Genomic DNA, 19823 nt, shown 5'->3' on the forward strand with positions numbered 1-19823 from the left:
TGTATCCTGTATTTTTAAGGCAAAGTAAGGTTATTTCTCAGTTATTACTCATGAGAATGATTAGTGTTTATATGGTGTATGCAATTGAAGCATATTGTAGCATAAAGGTTTGAATTCAACTCCTTTTGCATACAAGTAACGACAATCTGGAAAAGATCATAGCTGAAAAGAATTTGGCCAGAAAATACGGATGTTGCCTGGTGGATTACAGAAGCAAGACAGCACGTTCAGAGTTAAGGCTGAATGCACAAGTGGCTGCGGTATACCAAGGGATTATATGCTGCTGCCTTCTACATACAGGCACAGCGAGTCTGGATACGGTTAAGAGTCCAGGCCCTGATTTTTCCCACATTTATCTGAACTTGAAATGTTTTGTTTAAAATAAGTCTTAGTGGATTCCTTCCTTGTATGTAAGATAGCTTTATTTAAAGGCAAAGTTAGATAAAAAGTTGCTGGTTAAGGTGAATGGCTAGATTTTGACAGGCTGAGTGGCTTTCCTGGAGACCCTTTATTCTAATGTGTAAAGCCTCATTAAAGAACATTGTTTAAATCTGACCATGGCCCCATTTCAGCAAAGTACTTAGCATGTACTGAAGTATGTGTGAAGTCAGTGAGATTACTTGGATACTTAAAGTTAAGCAAGTGCAGTACCAAATTGGGATGTGCATGAGCACAAGATTAGTTGCTACACAAGTACAGACCTTATTACTCAAAGTTAAATATTTTGAATTCTTTTTTAATCTTCTTAATGGGAAAGTGAGTAGGTTGCTTTGAAACTCCTTTCTTGCCAAATTCCATTTTTAAATCAAAGCTCACATTTGAGTTACATGACCACAAAAATCATTATAAACTAAAAAACCTCTGCATTTGTTTACAGTTGGGTAAACTGAAAAACAGGCAAACCAGTTTAAGACTTCTTTGTTCTTATTTTTCCTTTTCTTTTTCTTCTAGTATTTACTGTCAGGCTTTGGGCCTTTGAACTGTGTTCTTTCCTTGGCTGCATTATGCTCTTCCCTAGCTCGAGCAGTAAAGGGGGATTGCGACAGCTGCCTGTACTGAACTACACAGCTAGCCTTGTTACCTCTGTGCACACAAACTCTCTTCAAAGGAGCTACTGTTTTCAGTCAGTACAGTATAATATGTCCAGAGTGACATACCTACCTGACCCAGTCTGTTATCAGAAGACTTAAAGGCAGCCCTGATCATAGAGGGCTGCGCAACTGCTTCTAAATGTCACAGTGTGGTGACTTGCTCTGTGTGTAATTAGGAAACTTGTGTTCTCTCCAGTTCCCCTCCTGCTTCGGTAAGAAATGCAGAATGCACACTGTCAGTAGAGAGCTAAGGCTCTATGTGCAAGGGCATAACAAAAATAAATACAGTGATAATAATAATACATTAGGAAAAATAAGAGCATAGGTCTCTAAAGAAGCTTTTGTGTGTTATCTCCAGCAAACTTAGAAGAGAATTCACAGCATGGATTTGTGTATATGTGTGTGATCATTGGCTTGATCATGTAGGCTTTAAAATCTGGTACAAATTGTGTTTGTTAGTATTGCCTCTTGTCCTAAATTCTATCCAAAGAGTGAGATCTTGAAGCTATGGTATTTTCCTGTTCCATTTTTTATTTATTTATTTTTAAATCTAAGTTTGTTACTTTTAAATGGCAAAGACACCAAAGCAGAGGAGAAGGAGCTCTGCCCATCAAAACAAGGCTATGGAAATATCCCTAGCTAAAATAAACAGAGCTTTGTTAGGCACATTTAGGATTCAGTCAGGATGCAAAGGAGTACCCAACCCATAACAAGCTCAGCAGCTGCAAAGTTTGCTTTGCAGGCATTGTGTAAAAGATTCACAAAGTTAAGCTGTTAACTGGGATTCTGCTGCCACATTACAATTGGTAAATATTGGATATGCAGAGTTATTTGCCATAAAAGCTGAGAAACTTGAAATAAAACGTTTTCTTAGTAGTACAGTGTGAGCAAATGCAGAATGTCTCAGACTCCAGTGCAAAATCCATATACTGCCAGCCTATGTGAAACACCTCAGTCCACCCTAGGGCTGAGACTACAAATTTTTGAACTGGTGTGCTAAAATTATCACAGTCACTGTGTTTTATGACCTAACCCACGTTATGTTCATGTTTCCTGAAGTCAAAAGCTGTCACATGTTAACAGACACTTTCCTTCTAGGCTTCCTTCCAATATTTGAGTCTACAATATTCATCAATCCAAACGGACCAGAAAGTTGTGTAAAATTCTGTTCCTGTGTGCTGTGAACCCCTCCGTGCCTTGTTTGCGGAGCTTATGAGTCTGCAGCAGGTGGCTTTTTAGGGACACTGTCTTCTACCTCAAGCTGCTGGGGCTTCTGATTTGGTCCTGGAGAGTCTGGAAAGACTGTACAAATAAGGTTTACAATACACATCTGAACATTGCATTTTTCCATAAACTTGGTGTAACTTTCAGGGCCTGTACTTCCATCACGGTATGTGTTTTCCTAGCCTGCCTCTATATGCTTTTCCAATTGCTCAGGTCTTTGCTTTATTGGGTTTTAGCATCCCTTAGTTTATTGCCTTTGAGCAATGTCATTAGAGACAGTTACTCCCTTCTGCCTCATGCAACACATCTGAGGGGGATATCTGTACTATAAATACCAATGTAAGAGCAGCTCATGTAGAAACTTTCAGGATTGCTTTAAAATGGTTGCTCAGGTAGCACAGATAGTGCATGGCAGCACAGGGGAGATTGGTGATGGGTGAGGTACTGCGCTGTCAGCTGGCCACACTGCTTCAGCAGGGTGACACTGTTTGCAGAAATTTGTTAAAATAGATGGAAATTAGTCTGCATCTTTTTTTCCATAGTACGGAGTTGTAGAAGAGCTTAACTGAAAGACATCATCCACAGAATTATCTTCTTCATACATGGTTTTCTTCTGAATTCTTGTTTTTTTTCAAGGCAGTTCTGTGTATATGTTAGGTGTTGATATCTAACTTTATTTTACATATGCACGATCCAAGGAAAGTTCATTTACATGTTAAAGAAACTTTTCTCACTGGGGCAGCATTCTCAGTGTTTTCTGAAGTGTCAGCCAGCAGCTGATCTCATTTCTGTCAGGTACGCAGAAGAATTTGTCCATAACTTCTGAGAAATCCCAGTCTCCACTGGATATCTGTCTCTGCATTGCACTCCATCTTGTCACACTCGCAGCAATCCATTCTCACTTGGCCAAGGCTGTGGCTCTTGGAGGTATATCGTAAGAAAAATGCAACCCTGAAAGAGCTGTGATCTAATGACTGAATCCTGCAGATATATGTCTATGTATATGCACATGCATGTATGCGCTCATTCACAAGAGAAACCCCTGCAACTCCAAACCTAGGAACGTCTTTAAAAGTTGGACCCTGGTCGTTGAAATTCACAGCAATGGCCATGGCTTTAGTCTTCAGGTGTTAAGTGTTTGCGGGCTGTGGCTCTGAATAGATAGGGAATAAAGACCTGGGCATGTTCTTTCTCTACACCCATCCCACTTTCTTTCCTGCTGTAATCCTTGCTTCTTTACCTTGTTTTTGTTTCAGCCTTTCTGATTACTCCCTCTTCACTGCATATTCTAGTACATACCTTAGCCTAATTTCTATCATCACTTTTAAATCCTGTCTATATTACCATTGAGGTTTCTTGTTACACTTTGAAGTTTATTTTTAATGAGGGATAATTAACATTAGTATTAGTGTGATATGATATTTTGTTATGTTTATGTTATTCTGTTACAGATACCTTGTATATTTTTTCATTGTTTTTAAGCATTTATGTTAGATGCTTGATTCTGCAAACTGTAAAATTTACTCATCTGAGTAGTCACATAGGTTTCAAAAGAACTATTCGTCTGACTAAGCTTTAGTGTTTGTGCAAAGGTTTCCAGGACTTTAATTTCTTCTGTGCATCTGTTTTCCAGTCTTCTTGCATTGCTAAGCCTTGCCTCTACCTTCTCCCAACCCCCATGTCTTTTGTGGGTTGGTTTTTTCGTTTGGGTTGTTTGTTTGTTTGGGTTTTTTTAATTATATATATATATATATATAAAAAAGAAAAAAAAAACACTTCCCTAGATTTCTTACTTCATATTCTTTCATCATTGTCACCATCCTGGTTCTGTGTGAAAGTGCTTTGCTCCTTCAGAAGTAGTCTGTTGGTAGTTTCCGGTAAGGTAATTGTTATAGCAAATAAAGGCAGATTGACAGCGGTTTGTTTGGGATGAAAGACAATTGTAGTCTTAAGTGAGACCTGCAAGGTATGACATATGGTCTAGGATGTTAATCTGCAGATGGCCTATGCTATCCACTGGAAATAAGGTCTCCTTCCATTAGAATCAATGGCAAACCTTCAGTTTACTTAAACAGGAGAAGCAGCAAATCCACAATGTTTATTTTCTATAATTACACACATCAGACTAGAGTGACTCACACTTTCAAACTTCTGTTTTAACCTTTTGAGGAAGGGTATGTATTTTCCAGTACAGGTGAGTTAGTATGATAAGATTACTGGTGGCTCAGATGGGAGAGTGTGGTTCTAAGCTGTGCTCCCCCTTTTCCAAAGTCCCCCAAATGTCCTCTTGCTGCACCCAGTCATTCTTCTTTTCCTCTTTCTCCCTCATAGATTTCTCTTTTATAAGAGGAAGAGGAAGGCAGGCTTTTATCCAAAGCAGGTAAATAGAATAAAGTCTGCAAAACACTAAGGCACCAGGTCACAGTGAAGAACACTAACTTTGGCAGACAGTTCACATATTGTAGGCCTCTGGTTTTTAGGACCTGAAAGTGGAATATGTGTAAGACATGAAGCAATTGGCTAGGAATAGGTGTTGGTGAGAAGCTGTGTTGGAGCGGTGCCTACCTTGCTTCAGTTACATCTGCCAGCTCCAGATTAATTCTTCGTACTTTGTATTACCCTGTGCCCACAAACTGAACTGCACAATAAAAGACTTGATTGAAATCAATAATTAAATAAGAAATCTTTCAGGCAATCTAATCTTCATCAGTCCATGTGGGGAGAATTGACCACTGTTTGTTCTGCTTTTCCGATAGAACACTGAAGGTTATACATTTGCAATATTGAGTCTTATGTGTCACTCTAAGTCAAATCTGTATTTCGTTCCACATGCCAATATATCTTTAATTGGAGAATCATAACCTTTCAATAACCTTTGTTGGGATTTATGAATTAACTTCTGTCTTAAGGCAACGCTTTATTTAGCCATTGGATGTGGTTACAGCCCTGGTCTAGGTCCACTGCTAACACTAGTGGCTGGGACAGCTGGAGTATGTCTTAATAGCATCAGTAGGAAAGACTGATCAAAGTTTCAGGTCATTTGCAGCCTTGTGCTTCCTTCCTGTGTATCAGGAATTTCTTACTCTGCCTTCTTTTTTTTTTTTTTTTTGCAATGTTTTTCTTTATGGTCAAAGAGGAACTGTAGCCTCCCAAGAGGTAAAGAAAAAATGAGGAAACTCTAGTGACTAGCATGAGCAGATGACTGTTTCGATAATGAGGTTCATTAAACATGGTGTAAATGCCTTCGTCAGTCAAGTGGCCCTTCAGAAGACTTTGGAGCCAGGATATTGCCTTTCATCTTCAGGGCTTTGTTGAGGTGCACTGTTGAATAGGAACACGAACGTCAGGCTGTCAGTGTGCTGAGTTGGGAAAGCATGTCTGAACAGACTCCCAGCAGGAAAATCACTGACCTACACTTAACAGGTGAAATAAGGTGGGAACTGAGAGAGGAAACCATTGTTAATAGAAGGCAGCTGACTGGGGAATAATAGTGGCAAAATCCTCATTATTATTATTTGTTTCATGATAGATGTCATCTCTTCTCACTGCATAGTAAGTGTCTTCTGAGGAAAGACAGTGCACAGTAAACTGGAAGTTCACTTTTTGCACCTTCACTGAGACTCTGCACCAGTTGCTCTTGCAGACACTTTGGATGCTCTAAGGGAGACTTTTTGCAAGGTGCTTTTCTCAATTATACCTTTAACACAGGTAGTGACTGCCCTTGCAGACAGTTAGTGATTACTATGGATACTGCTGCACTGTCTGGCCACTCACTGAACTTACACATGAGGATGAGTCCTGAACAATACAAAATAGTAGCACTAAAGAGTCTTTTAAGGTCAAGCTCGGTAATTTAAAAACAAAAAGCCCGTTGTGTGGTTTTGTGATTTTCACTGCATGTCGAAAAAGAATGAGCCACTAGCTGTAATTACTTTTTAAAAAGAAAACCAGGTGGCACTGGCACAATTTTTCTAACACAGGGTCATCAAAATGTACACCTCCATACTGAATCAAGATGGTGTGCCTGGTGTCAGTGTAATTACTCCTGGACGTATTATAGTATACTTAAAGCTTGTGTCTTATCTACCCATGGCTGGCAGGGCAGAGACTCCAGGTCTAATACTCACCTGTTCTGTCACATCCATGGGTTACTGTGTCATTTGGAAGTATCGGCTTATGCCTAAAAGCATTTCTGTTCCCTGTAATGCAGTTAGAACCAAAATTTGTCCTTGCAGTTGAGTTAGAAGTATGAACTATTACAGACCAGACCACGATCAAGTGTTGCTTATACTAAGATCCTTTTATGGGATCTTTAATACAGATGTTTTAATCTCTGCTTGCTGCTTCTGATTTCTTTGGATATGTTGGCCCCTGTTTGCACTTCTGGCCTTGTTATTTATTAGATTTTTAAATAATAAAACCTCAAGCGCAGACAGCAATTTGAACCATTAGGTCATGTGCGTGGCAAGATAATGGCTGTGGTGTATGCGAAGTGGAGGTGACTGTACAGTATTGGTAAGATACACAGAACATGATGGCTGAAAAATCCTTCTTGTTAAATCACCCTCTACCAGGTGCTTTTCAGTGGCTTCCTACATCTTCCCAGCCTGTGTTCCTGACTACACAGAAGCCAGGCAGAAGCACGTGTAGAGAGTGTAAAAGGCCTGGCTACTCCAGTGCTTGCTGTGGCAGGTCTGCTGCACTGTGGGGTGATGTGACCATGGTACTGACCTTTAAAACTTTTAAAAGCTTCCCTTTTAAGAAAGGATGTTACTGGTTCTTTTGAAGGCACCTATTTGCAGAAGTGGTTTTCTCATCTGCTTCCCCCTGCCCTTTTTTGTTCTGTGGTTTGTTTCTTTAGGGTTTTTTGTTTGTTCTGAGACCTTTTTTTTCCTCGCAATTTGATTGATCCTCCTTCTTTCAGTTCTGCATTGGCTAGCTGCATATGGAACGCTATTTGGCTTCAGCTGAGACAAAATCGACTGCACACAATTTCCCTCTGACAGCTTGTACAAGAGCAAACATTTCCAAAGAGCTGAAAGTCTAGAAATTCAATCAGCGGAAAACCTACTGTGTGGAACAGCTTTGCTAGTGCTACAGCTCCCTGCTGGGTAGAAAAGCAATCCAGTTACAATAAATCCTTAAGAGTGGAGTCATTTGGGTAAAAGGGAAAACAAAAGCTGGTTTATACAAACTGATTGAAGTCAGACGTTTTGACTTCCCATTGCAAAAGGAGTTTAAGGCCCAGGCTTGCTTGGTAATTTAAAGGGCAGATTGGCTCCTTTCATCTTTCTCTGGGGCAGGGTTCTTAATATTTTGCTTGTGGAAGAAACATAAGGAGATTTCAACTTAAGTTAAAATATCTACTTTGATATAAATATTGATGCTATAGCTGACTCTAAAATGACTTGGTCCTGAATGCTCCAGCAAGAGGTAAAGGCACAATTCTGTTTCCAGCCAGTCTGATTTTGTTCCACTGCAGCTAGAAATGTGAAACTAGGGTAAAAATGGGATCAAAATCAAGGCTTGCATGTCTTGCCAGGATGGCTTGGGTAACAGTTTGTGGTATGTTGCTGGTGTGACATGAGCTTATGAAGCTGTTGATGCAATCTGGGCTGCCTGACAGACTCTTCTGACTGAAGTTAACAGTTGTGCCTAGTGAGAAGAGAGGAGATATGTTGTTTGTGTTAATTTTCTTTCATTCTTTGAATACAAGCAATTAGCCTATTGGATGTAAATTTTCAGTGTATAGAAACAGCTGAGAGAGTCCAGCAAGGTAACTAAAGCTGAATGTATCAGTTCCTCTGTCCAGTTCATGTTTTGAGTATAGAAAGCAGAAACATGGTATAAAGTCAAGAGTATTGCTATAGGTGCAGATTTCTAAGTCTTTATTTAGGCAAAGCATCACCAGCTTTTGGAGGAACCTCAGATCATAGTCCTATTGTTTTTTAACGTAAAGCCTCAGTCGTGCTGCTGCTGCTGCTGTGCTTCATCTTATGCTGGAGAAACTTAGCTCTTGCTGCCAATAGCCACTTTAAGTAATAGTTACTAAGGTTTTGTTGTGGTTTTGTTTTTGTTTTTTATTTTCTAATTATCATTTGCTATTTTTTCATCCTAAAGGACAAATTATTTTGCTGTCAAAAAATAGTCCCAACAGGACTCAGCTGAAACTAAAATGGGACCATCGCCTTTATTTTATATTATATATTTACTTACTCTGTTCTGGTATATGTGAGACAGAGCGTGTAATTAGCCCATACTGGAATATGCCATTTGAGAGTTGTAAAAAACATGAGCAAAACACACAGTATACTCCAAAGGCAGTTCCTGGCCTAAGTGCTGTGTCCCGGTAACTCAGAATCGGACATTTGATGGAGATGAGTGTTGCCACAGTGCAGCCACCACAGGTGTATGGCACAAGTGGTTCCGGTAGGGCTTCGCAGCCTTGCTGCGCACTGAATAGCCCTTTTAGTCTGGATGTGTTGGGATGTTTTGAGGATATTTAGAACCCAGATCATACAGGTGCACTATTTGGAGAGTTTGGTAAGCTTTTGAATATATGGAATAAAATTTGAAATCTTCTGATTCTGTGCTTTGAGCAATAAGGACTCTATGTTTTCTACTTCCGTGTCGACCCCTGTCTCCTCTCCTGACTTCTTCCATCTCGGCCCCACTCTGCCACTGTGGAAATCTCCAAGTCCACAGAATAGATTTGAGTTGCCTGAGCAGCTCTGCTGCCTGCTCTCTGCTGAAGTTTTCTGCCATCCTGAAATGTGGTGGATGACCTCAGTAACATGGTATTTTTCTTATAAAGCTGAAAGGCTTGAGGACGCCTTCCTTATTTTTCCCTAGAGAACATGATGCATCCCCAAACAGTGAGGCAGGAGAGATAATAAGGAATCATTTTACAAGGAATCACATTTTATCCTGAACAACTCTGATAGAAGATTTTAGTTCTTGTTTTCCTAAGCTCTTTGCCAGTGTGTTTGGGGGATGATTATTCTGGAAAGAAGGTGTGCATAAGAGTAACGGCAGCTGAAGTTGGTAGACTATTGGGCTGCTACAAGGAAAATTTTTATGCAGATGAAAGTGGATGCAAAATGTGGTGCAGTGAAAAACTAATAATTCTGCATATTGTGCTACAGTACTGTGGTTTGTATTTGAACTGTTCTGAAAAAGAGACCATGTGTTACTGCCGCTGCAGAAGTAGACTTTTTGTATTTTTTCCCCCTCTTCCATCTAAATCCCTGAAAAAAAACCAAGCAGGAGAACACACCTGTTTGTCTAAAACCTTTTAAACTCTTTACATTTTAACTGTTAGATGAGAGATGCCTACAACTGTGTAGTGGGATGGATTCCCTCTGCCCCGCCTACAGTATTTTCTTTCTCATTGCTATTTGTTTTGTGTGAAACCTGCAGTTCACTGGTAAGAACTTTATACAGACTTTCATACAATAACTGGAGTGCTTGTTTTTTAGGCGTTTGTGTATGAGGGCGAGAAGGAATTCAACATCGTTGTTAGGTTTTAGTTTGTTTTGATTTGACCACCGAGAGAGGTGCTGCCAGGTGTGGCTTCCTACTGCTTTCTAATTCTGTGATCACAGAATACCCAGTTCTGCAGTCCTTGCACAGACAGATGTCCCACTGATTTCAATGGGAAATTTGCCTGAATCAGGGATAAAAGAGCGCGCCCCAAGTTGTGTACAATGACGCAATCTGATCCTCCTGCTGTGGAAATTGATGTAATCGCATTCTCACCCTCACCCCTTTTCTTAACCCTTCTCCCTACCAACTCCTTGTGACTCCTGGAGGTTTCTCACCAAATGGAAAGGATGATGCAGCTGCGTGCTGAAGCAGCAGGGGAGGGGAGGAGACCTGCTAGAGAAATTTGTGAAGGGTTGCATCCTAGTTGTAACCCTAGAAAACATCTAAGAATAGGGACCTGCCTGCCCTGAAAAATGCAATCACCTGCTTTTGCTAAATGAGCAAATGTTTCTTCTCTATCACTGTAACATTTGTGACATGTCCTCCTGCATATGTTGTAAGGCTGAATTCAAGTGCTTCGTGAATTGAGCATCTCATCGCTGTCTGCATTCATTCTGTGCAGAGGGATGGGGTTAGCTTTTTTAGGGCTGTCTGTATTGGTATTGTTGACAGTCTCTGCTTTTCAGCAGTGCTTTTGTGCCCTGGCACAGTGCAGGTTGCTTGGGAATATCAAACCTCAAGAATCCTGTGCTTTGTTGCTGGGTGAGCCGGGCAACCTCTCTGATACTTCCCTCTGCTTTGCCATTTATATAGGCTTTGGTTTTTTTTTTTTTTTTTTCCTTTGGGAATTCTAGGCTCAACTGAATTTGTTCTGTGTTTTGTGGAAGAAAGAGCTTGTCAAAGAATTCCCTGATGACTTTGAAGTGAACTATATTTTCTCTCAAGGGTTATTCAGCGTAGCCATTTGCCCCCTCTCCTCTGTTTTTTCACCCCAGTGTTTCCTGAGCTACAAGCATTCTTGGAATATATTAGCTGTAATGAGTTATGTGGGCATCAAAAGTTTTCTTTGAAACTATATGGCATCAACATCTGTTAGCTCTTAGAGAACAGAGATGCAGACAAAGGCGCTGATGGGGGGAGGGAGGAAAAAGATATTAAATTCTGGAGTATGAAGTCTCCGTCTCAAAGACTCAGGGGGAGGGAAAGGGGAAATCTGCTAAACTCTGAGGCTTTGATGTGGTCCTCTGGCCCTGTGATTCCTTTAATGGGAATGTGCGTGGCAGACGGTCCCGCACAGCCGCCCGCGCAGGCGCTCCCTCCCAGGAGCCTGCCCAGCCTCCTGCCTAAGCCTTGCCACAGCCCTTGTTGCTACAGAAACGTTTTAAAGGAAAATGCTATGTGCTCAGTTTTCAGCTATTGAGATGGGGAATCAAAATTCCTGTAATAAAGGTAACTCTTAAGTAACAAAAAAAAAAAGTTTAGAAACAAACTTTTTATTTGCTTGTAATCCTTCTGACCCTGTGGGTCAACATGCAACTGTTCATCTCAATCAGATTTTTAAATGGTGTGTGTCTGTGGTTTTTTATTGCCTGTAATTAAAAAACGTGTCTGTTTCTACGTATGCAGCATCAATCAGCATTCAGGCATTATCACTGATGCTGTACTACTTACAGGAATGTGTGGGGATGGGTTCTGCTTTTTCTTTTATCTTTTCCTGCAGAGCCTCACAGTGTTTGTCCTACATGCCACAGAGAAGAGTAAAAGAAACCTCTATGTCTATCTTTTCCTCTTGTTGGCTTCATTTTTAGCCGTAATGCTGGTGGCATTGTGTTTCTCTGTGACTTCCTTGCCCATTAAAACCCCGACCAGTTATAAAATGATTAGTTGGCATACCTGGGCTTTGGGGACAAAGAGGTGGTTTTAAAAGGAATGTGAACCATCTGTTTTGCCAGCACCTCCTGTTGACAGATTTATGGATCAACATTAGCATGTGTGTCCAGGGTTACACACCTGTGCTCCCTAACAAGGTAATATTGTTTGGCAGGGTATGCTTTTGTCCTGAGGATTCAGAGCTTTTTGCAAAGGTGGGCATCAAGAATTCCATTTTACAGTCGAAAAATGAAATCATAGAGAAGTTTAAGTAACTTACCCTACAACACACAGTGAGTCTGTGATGGAGCAGTTATTGAATCCAGGTTTCCTCCAGCTGCATAAATATACGTCATCCATGAGCAGGAAAAGACTTAGAGCTACAAACATAATAGAGGAGCATTGATTATCATTCTAGGGGAGCTTTAAGCCCTTGTGCTGTATGAGAACCTGAGCCATGTAGGAAGACACAGGCTATTATCACAAGAAAGGTTCAGAATGCAGTATGTTAAAGCTGTAATGATCACTGAAGTCAGTGGAAAGAGTACGCTTGATTTCCGTGATCGCATCTTAAATGAACAAGTTATCCTGTAGCCAAGCTCTGTAGTCATTTTTTGCATGCTTGTTTCCCAGCCTGGGTGAAAAAACATCATCTCAGCACACTTAAGTCTGTCTGTTAAAGAATTTCTTTATAACCAAACCTATCAGGAAAGAAAGTTGAACAGATTTATTATGTAGCTATGCCCATCTGTCTGCTGAGGTGAAGAAGCCCAAAATAAGCAATTTGGAGGAGTTATTGAGCTTCTCCAGGCTGAAAGATTTGTCCTTTTCCTTTTACTTAAACTTGTTCATCAGTATAATCTGTGTTGGAGATAAGATCCTGGGGGACATGGGACAATTGATTTTGCAATCAGCAAAGAGATCAGAGGATAGCTAGAAGAACAAAGTAAGGTAAATAGCTGAATCTGTAGAGTGAATTCATTTATCCTTCTGAAGTAGCTTCAAAGTGAATTTAAATATAGCAAAAAGCAGTAATTTCTTGTTTCAGTGCTATTTAATCTCAAAGACTGATGGTATTTTTAGTCCAAGATGGTTGGACCCTTCAGTTGGAAAGTAACTGCTGAATCCGTATGTCTAATTCATAGTTGCTTTCAATTATATAATCTCTTATCTGGCAGAAGTCCTTGAAAAACTGTGCCTTGCCCTATCACCTTAAAAAGCAGAATCCATAATAGATCCAGAATTCCAATAATAGTGTTAATGGAAGATGTCACTTGGCAACACCTACCAGGAGTTTCTAAAGATCCATGAAATCCATGGTAAAACCATCATAGAAACAGTAATGTTCTGTCTTGAAACCGGAATGATCTAAATAAAACTGTCCCCTAAATGGGTCTTCTGACTCTCTACAGGTCTTAATGTACGTTGGATAATTTTATCTGCTAATGCTTTTTTGCTAGCTACAAGTAATATTAAGCAAGTCCATAGTATTTTAAGCTATTATGGGTAGTTTTTTTCTTCTATAGATTTTTTTATACAGGATATAAATAAATGTATATTTATGAGCATGCATGTCTTCCACAGCACATAGGAATCTTATGATTCAAGTTAAATGAGGAGGTTGGTAGCTTTTGTTGAATGCATTTTGCAGTTACTGACCACTAAAAGAGGATGCTTATTTACCCACTGCAGCAGAGATGAAAAAGCTACTTGCAAAGACCATGTTTCAGTATTGCTGCTATCCAATTTTCATAGGCTTAATATATCAGAAGAATGAAGACAGGATTTGTGTTTTATACTGTTGGAAAGCCTGGTCCAGGTGTTGGGTAGGGACAAAGAGGTTCAGCTGCATGTTGAAAGCAACCTGAAACAAAAAGTACCATGCTTCCTTTCTTACTTATTCAGATGCTCATCATGAAGGCTTTATGTAAGTGTCCATCTGCTTTGCACTTTGACTTCCTCAACAACCTCATCTTCATGTTCCTATGGATGGGTTATCCTCAAAGGCGTGTAACACAGCTGCTCCTTGTACCCATTTAAGGGTCTGTAACAAGCATCTAAAGATACTGAGGATATTTTTTGCCTCATAAGCCTCTCATAGTCCACAATCCTTTGTGACTGGAGAGTAAGCGGTTTGGGTGGGGGGTTTTGTTTGGTTGTTTGTGATTTTTTTGTTGTTTGGTTGGTTTTTTGTGTTTTGGGGTTTGTTTGGGTTTTTTTTGCTATCCTGTCTTTATCTTCACAGTATTTTACCAGCAGCTGGACTTGCTCTACAGTCACTTTCTGTGAGATGGGACTGCAGGGGCTCCAATTCTGTCAAATTGGTAGATATAGATGCAGTGATTTCAAACAGTATTATATTGTGATGGCTGGGAGTTACTGCTCCTAGAGCAGAGGCAGCTGAACGGAATGCATTTGTGTGCTTCACCATCATAGATTTTGAGCTGGCATACTAGCAGGAACTTTGTGCTAAGTTACCAAAGGATGAATCTGTTGTGTATCTGTTGTGAATCTGTATCTGTTGTGCTACACCCATTGTGTTCTGACGTCTCTGTTAGGAAGTCTGTAACTTTGGACACAGAGGCCATCATGGCAGATAAAGGCAGTAAAATCCTAAACTGCAGCAGGAAAATCCGTCCAAGATCATCTATCAGAGATCTTAGAGGAGAAATGTGTTTTCTTAACAACTCTACCTGCTGTGATTGTGTTATGAAGAAATTTTATCTCAGAGAAGCTTCCACGCGTGGTGGAGGGTGAAAAAAACCATCTGTAATGTATCACAGAGCACCAGGTTCTTATTTCAGAGAAAGAAAACATTACAGAAGTTGAGCTTGCTGCTTCTGCTTAACAAACTGCATTATTGTTGTTGCAATATATATTTTAATGTTGGTCTAAAAGTTAAAGTCACTGTGACTTCTTCTCTAAGTGTGAGCTGCTTTACACATTCTTTACAGATAGTTGAATCCTGGTGAGTTATCTTTATTGTTAAATTATCCAGAATGGCAAACTTGAAAACAAAAAGTAAAACCTTATGGTTGCAGAAGAGAAGGTAAAATATGCTGTAGGAAAAACAATATTAGGCTTCAACCAAGGCAGAAATGTGTATTGCTCTATAGTGTTTTTCTGTATGGAATATGCTTTAACTCTTAATTGTATATGCCTGGTTTCAAATTTCATTATACTGAGGCTTGGAATATATACTTTCTGTGTACAGCCCTAGGTATATGGATTACTTATGAACAGGGAAGGAAAGGAAGCTCTTGTCCTGAATAGGACGCTGTAATACAGAAGCATATTGTTTTTTTGAAAAGGCTTACAAGGGGGATCCTCAAGTATTTTTGAAGGAGTATATTAAGTCTTCATTTCCAATATGGAGAGAGCCAAATGCATCCCCAAAATGCATCCTTACCTTCTTCCTCTAAGTAGTGATCACACAAAATTGTGTGCAAACACATCCGCTTTTATGTATATTTGACTGCATGGGTTTGTATGCATGGAAGCTGCTAACCTAGCCAAATGTCATCACCAAGTAAGCCTGACCACAAGCAGTTTAATGTTCTATGTATGTATTTTATTTTCAGATTCTGAGTCTGGCTGTAAAGCTGTATTTGTAAAGAATTACCATCACCTCAGATAACTGAATATCTGCTCTCACCTGCATTATCCTAAATTAAATGGTAACCTTTTTTGAGGTGTGAATAGGTTTGCTAGTAGTGAAGGCTAGGTTTGAGTTCATCATAGTTACATGTGGCTATATTTCTAGTCCATGGGAAATTTTAGATATCCAAAGAGGTACTAGGTTCTTCCCATCAATTGTTGTTTGAAAAAGTCTTTTACCTCTTTCTTTTCAAATCTGGACAAGTAAAACAGTAATAATGACTGTTTTGGGTTGTGTATGGGTTTTCTGAAGCATCTTCAGGAGACTAGATTTTCAAAATTTGCTAAGGACTTGCTGTATGAAAATCAGACTTATTTTGGAAACTTGTTTCCTGCAAGTGAGACTGAACCATTCAGAATAACCACCCAGCAGTTGACAAGGCCCTCAGTCGTTTGGGTGAAAGGCCAAAGGGCATTCTAATTCTCATTAACCTCTTGGGATTGTTTTTTGTCTACTTCAAGAATGGAAGTTTGTGCATAGATGTCATAGCATTCTTTTTGGCAGCTGCCTTAAAACCATTATAAAATCTACTCCACAAGATGTTAGAGTTACCACATATCTTGTCCCTTGCAGACCTGTTGTGAAACACGTTTCTTCAACTTTGCTCTTTCCAAAAGTACTGGAACTTTATTGCATGAATATGAGAATAAAGAGAGAGGAAAAAACATACATGTTTCAGTCAGATGGTTAAAAGTAGGGAGGAAAGTTTTCTTGGTTGACAGTTTGTTATTTTACATGCATTTTACTTGGGAAAAGTGGTGGATGTGATACCTTGATAAGAACTTCACTAAAACTGGAAATGTGTGCATATTTTCTGCCAAAAAAATTGTGAAAATTGAGTATTTAAGGCTGAATCAAAGAATTTTAATGAGATGTTTGAGAGAGGAGAGGTAAAGCAAACTTCTTTCTACTTGATAAGAGCAACACCTTATAGAAAAATATTAATTAACACAATGTGATGTAATACAGGGAGTAGGGGGGTCCAAACTTTAAAAATATGCTTGTTGTCACGAAAACCTCCCTAAATCAAAGGTTATTATTTGATATATCTAATACATCTATGGATGTAGCTGTCTTTACTTACACCAAAAGCAAAACTGTATTTAACACCATGTTAGTCCAATTGTGGGTTGCTAAAGTACATGATCTGTTTGCATTCTGTAGCTTTGGGTCTTATGTGCTGGCTGCTGGGTGTCATGGAGCATGGCATGAAAAGGCAGAACCAGGGCAGGTAGAAAGAGTCCAAGATGACCAAGATTAAAGGAATCGGTTGGTGTAGGGGCTAGGAGGTAGGGCTAGGAGGTGTGAATGCACATACAACTGTGTGGAGCCTGGAAGGTGAAGACAGGGAGATTAACCTCAATGTAGAAGCAGAAAGAGAGCCAGCAAAGGAATCAGAGGAATAAAGCAATGTAGGCAGAACAATGGGTGAGGATTTGGATGGCAGCATTTTCAGATAGCTGGTGAAAAGGAAGTCAATAGCTGGAAGCCCCAGAGTGAGTGCCTGGCCTTTAGTCTCCAGACTTGTATCAGTAAGAAAACTGCACAGGGTGGTTAGGGCTGAAGTTGGAGTTAAAAAAATAAAATTCCCAGCAAGTTAGAATTCATCAGAGTCTGATTGCATGGCAAAGGTGGGAAGTGAGTGATGATTGCCTGACTTGTAACCAGCTGAATAGAATCCCTGGGGTGTGGGAGCTTTTAAAGATTGTTTTTCTTCTTTGTGTATGTATATACCCAGCAGCATTTCTAAGGGAGTTGTGCTAATTAACTCTTCTCTCCACCCCCACCCACTTAAATCTGAGCTGAGTACAGCAACATCTATCAGAAAAGGGTCTATGGGACATAAGGTCCTTTCTACCCGGACCAGGCAGCCAGCTGTTCAGAGTTTTGAAGCAGATGTTTGAGCCTGAATCTTAGTCATTCTGTGTGATTTGTGTTGGTAGCTAACGGAGGCCAACTTATTTATCTGGGAAACTCCCGGTGAGGTAGAGACACCTAGTCTAGATGGGTGCCTGTTTAGCAACCTATAGAAATAGCATGATGGAATAATCCTTCTACATAAATGTTTCTTTTCTTTGTTCTTTCAAGTGCTCGCTGACCTCATTTATATAGTATTTCACAGGGTACATCTGGTTTTGGTTGTTTCATGACTCAGTGTTCAAGTTCGAAAATGCAGCGTTGAGATTTAAAACATCATGTCAGTACAGCGATATACAACTACCTATGACCTAAATGTTGCTGCTTTTGCTCTTTCAGGCACCGCTCCTGCCGTGGGCCGGGCTCCTGCAACTGCGTGGGGTGTGGGGAGACCCATGCTGCAGAGGCTGGTCAAACAGCAGAGCTGCTGCTGGTCTTTTCATCCCCTCAAGCCTGTGTTTCCTTTGTGCTCAAACATGCTTCTCCCCAGTGTCAAATATTCCTACCCGGCTATAGCATTTGCTTCCCACTAGAATTTCTTCAGCTGCAAGTTACGTTTTACACATTTACCCTTTTCTTTCGCTCTAGGCCATTTTCTGAATTTGGGTCACTGGGGGTAGATGCACTATTTCATTCACATTAAGGCAATTTGTACAGGAGAACACTCCATTATGCAGTACGAGCTGCGGTCATAATTGTTTTCTCTGATGCTTGCTCAGCTTTTGTACCGCTCTGTTGAATGTGAGTTTACATACACTGTGCAGAATCCTTTTCTCAAGCAGGTGCATTTTGGTATTTATCCAGGTTGTGACAGAGCTGTCTCAGTGGTGCTAAAAATATTCAGGTAACTCTTGCAGTTTTTTTGACAGAAGAATTAATGATGGTAAGATGAATTATATAGTTTTCGTTTTTTTCCCCCCTTCATTTTTTTCCTGTAAAATCTTAGAGTTGCCCACAGCTTTAGCAGATACACATCTGTCTATCAAAGATAATACATGTCATAATCTTACACAGAGGAGCACGTTTGAATGCAAGCAGAGGAACTGTGCTTAAATGTGTCACTAAAATGTTCAAATGATGCCCTCATCAGTTTCAGGATGGATTGCCAATTTATGTGCTAACAGTTATATTATGGTTCCACATCATAAAAACACTTTTCTCGAATTTGGTAATTTATAATAGTTTGGTTTAAGTTGGAAACACTTACTGGAAATTTGCTTGCACTAAGTTACTACTTAAACTTAAATAACTAGGAACTAGAGAATGAGTGAAGCTAGAGTAGAATATAAAACACATGTACGTAAGACCTGTGTAATGATTAAAAGTGAGAAAATAAGGAATATTAATGCTTTACTGCTGTTCCATGCTTCTGTTTTCCACTCTACCATTGAGTTACTCGATGGGACGTTTTGCATCAACAAATGTATGCTCATTTTTAAGTGACAACTTTTGAAAAATCTTAAAAATTAATGACTTGTGGGTTGTGTAGAGGATGTGATTAATGACATCACTTTAACTGGCAACATTTGATACCCAGATGTATTGCTTGCTTAGCTAAAATTTTAAGAGATGAAGGCTACCAGCTAGATAGTCTTGTTGTCAGAGGTACATCACAAGTAAGATCATACCTACCCATTGCATATTTGCTGATCAGGTCAACATATTTTTTTTCCCAAGAAAGCAGGAGGGAGCAGAATTTGGAGTTTAGTAAAAAACAAAACAAAACAAAAATTAAAAAAAACCCCAAAACTGCAAACAAAACAGTTCTTAAATATTTAGCGTTGTGGGAGAGAGCAGAGGTGCCATGTATGCCTACGTAGTCACTTCGATGTATCTCATTATCTATAAGATCAGTCAGATGTGTGCTCTTAGAGCTTCACGGAAAATGATGGCATGGCGAAATTTGATCAAACAAACTTCTACAAGCCCCTGGAAAGACTGTCTTCTTACAGAAATAAAAGTTATGTCAACATTTAATAGCTTCTTTCTGTTCACTGTCCATTTCTTCCATAATTTTTAACGTAATGATTGATAATAATCAGCACATGCTCAAAAGAAGAGACCTTTTCTACTGGAACAAAAACTCAAGGAAACAAAATGATTTTTGTGATTTGCTTCTTGGAAAGCTAAATCCAGAATGATAGCTTTATAACAACATTGTGCTGTGCAGAATCCTAGCATTCAGTGCCAGGTTGACAGCATTTCTCAAAGCCATTTGGCCTGTGAGTTCTAACTTTATTTCAGGGTATCTGGTCATGAACTGAACGATATTTTCAGAGTCTCTGGGCTAGCTATCCAGCAGCTATCCTTCTGAATGAATGGGAGCCGGCAAATCATGAGGGGAGCTATCATTGCTTCTGGTTTAGCTGGGATGGGGGTTGGAGCTGGAAGGTTCTGCTAATAAGAAAATAAGAATGCTCTTCAAGCTCTTTGTAAATGGGATTAGCTCCAAATCCCACTGATGGCCTTTATTACTACTTCAGCACCATTAGAGAAATGTTTTTTAGGTCTGAGATAAGATCATCTGCATATCTATGGCATCTGCTTCTGTATTGCTCTAGACGTACTGGGCCTGACAA

At 39.8% G+C, this 19823-nt stretch overlaps 1 protein-coding gene across 2 annotated transcripts in view; it reads left to right on the forward strand.

The window, feature by feature from the left end:
• NKD1 (NKD inhibitor of Wnt signaling pathway 1) overlaps positions 1–19823 on the forward strand; it is a 112508-nt gene that overhangs the window by 47331 nt on the left and 45354 nt on the right. The gene's annotated exons all lie outside the window — the stretch shown is intronic.

Source organism: Phalacrocorax aristotelis, chromosome 8, assembly GCF_949628215.1.
Source record: "Phalacrocorax aristotelis chromosome 8, bGulAri2.1, whole genome shotgun sequence".
Taxonomy (NCBI): domain Eukaryota; kingdom Metazoa; phylum Chordata; class Aves; order Suliformes; family Phalacrocoracidae; genus Phalacrocorax; species Phalacrocorax aristotelis.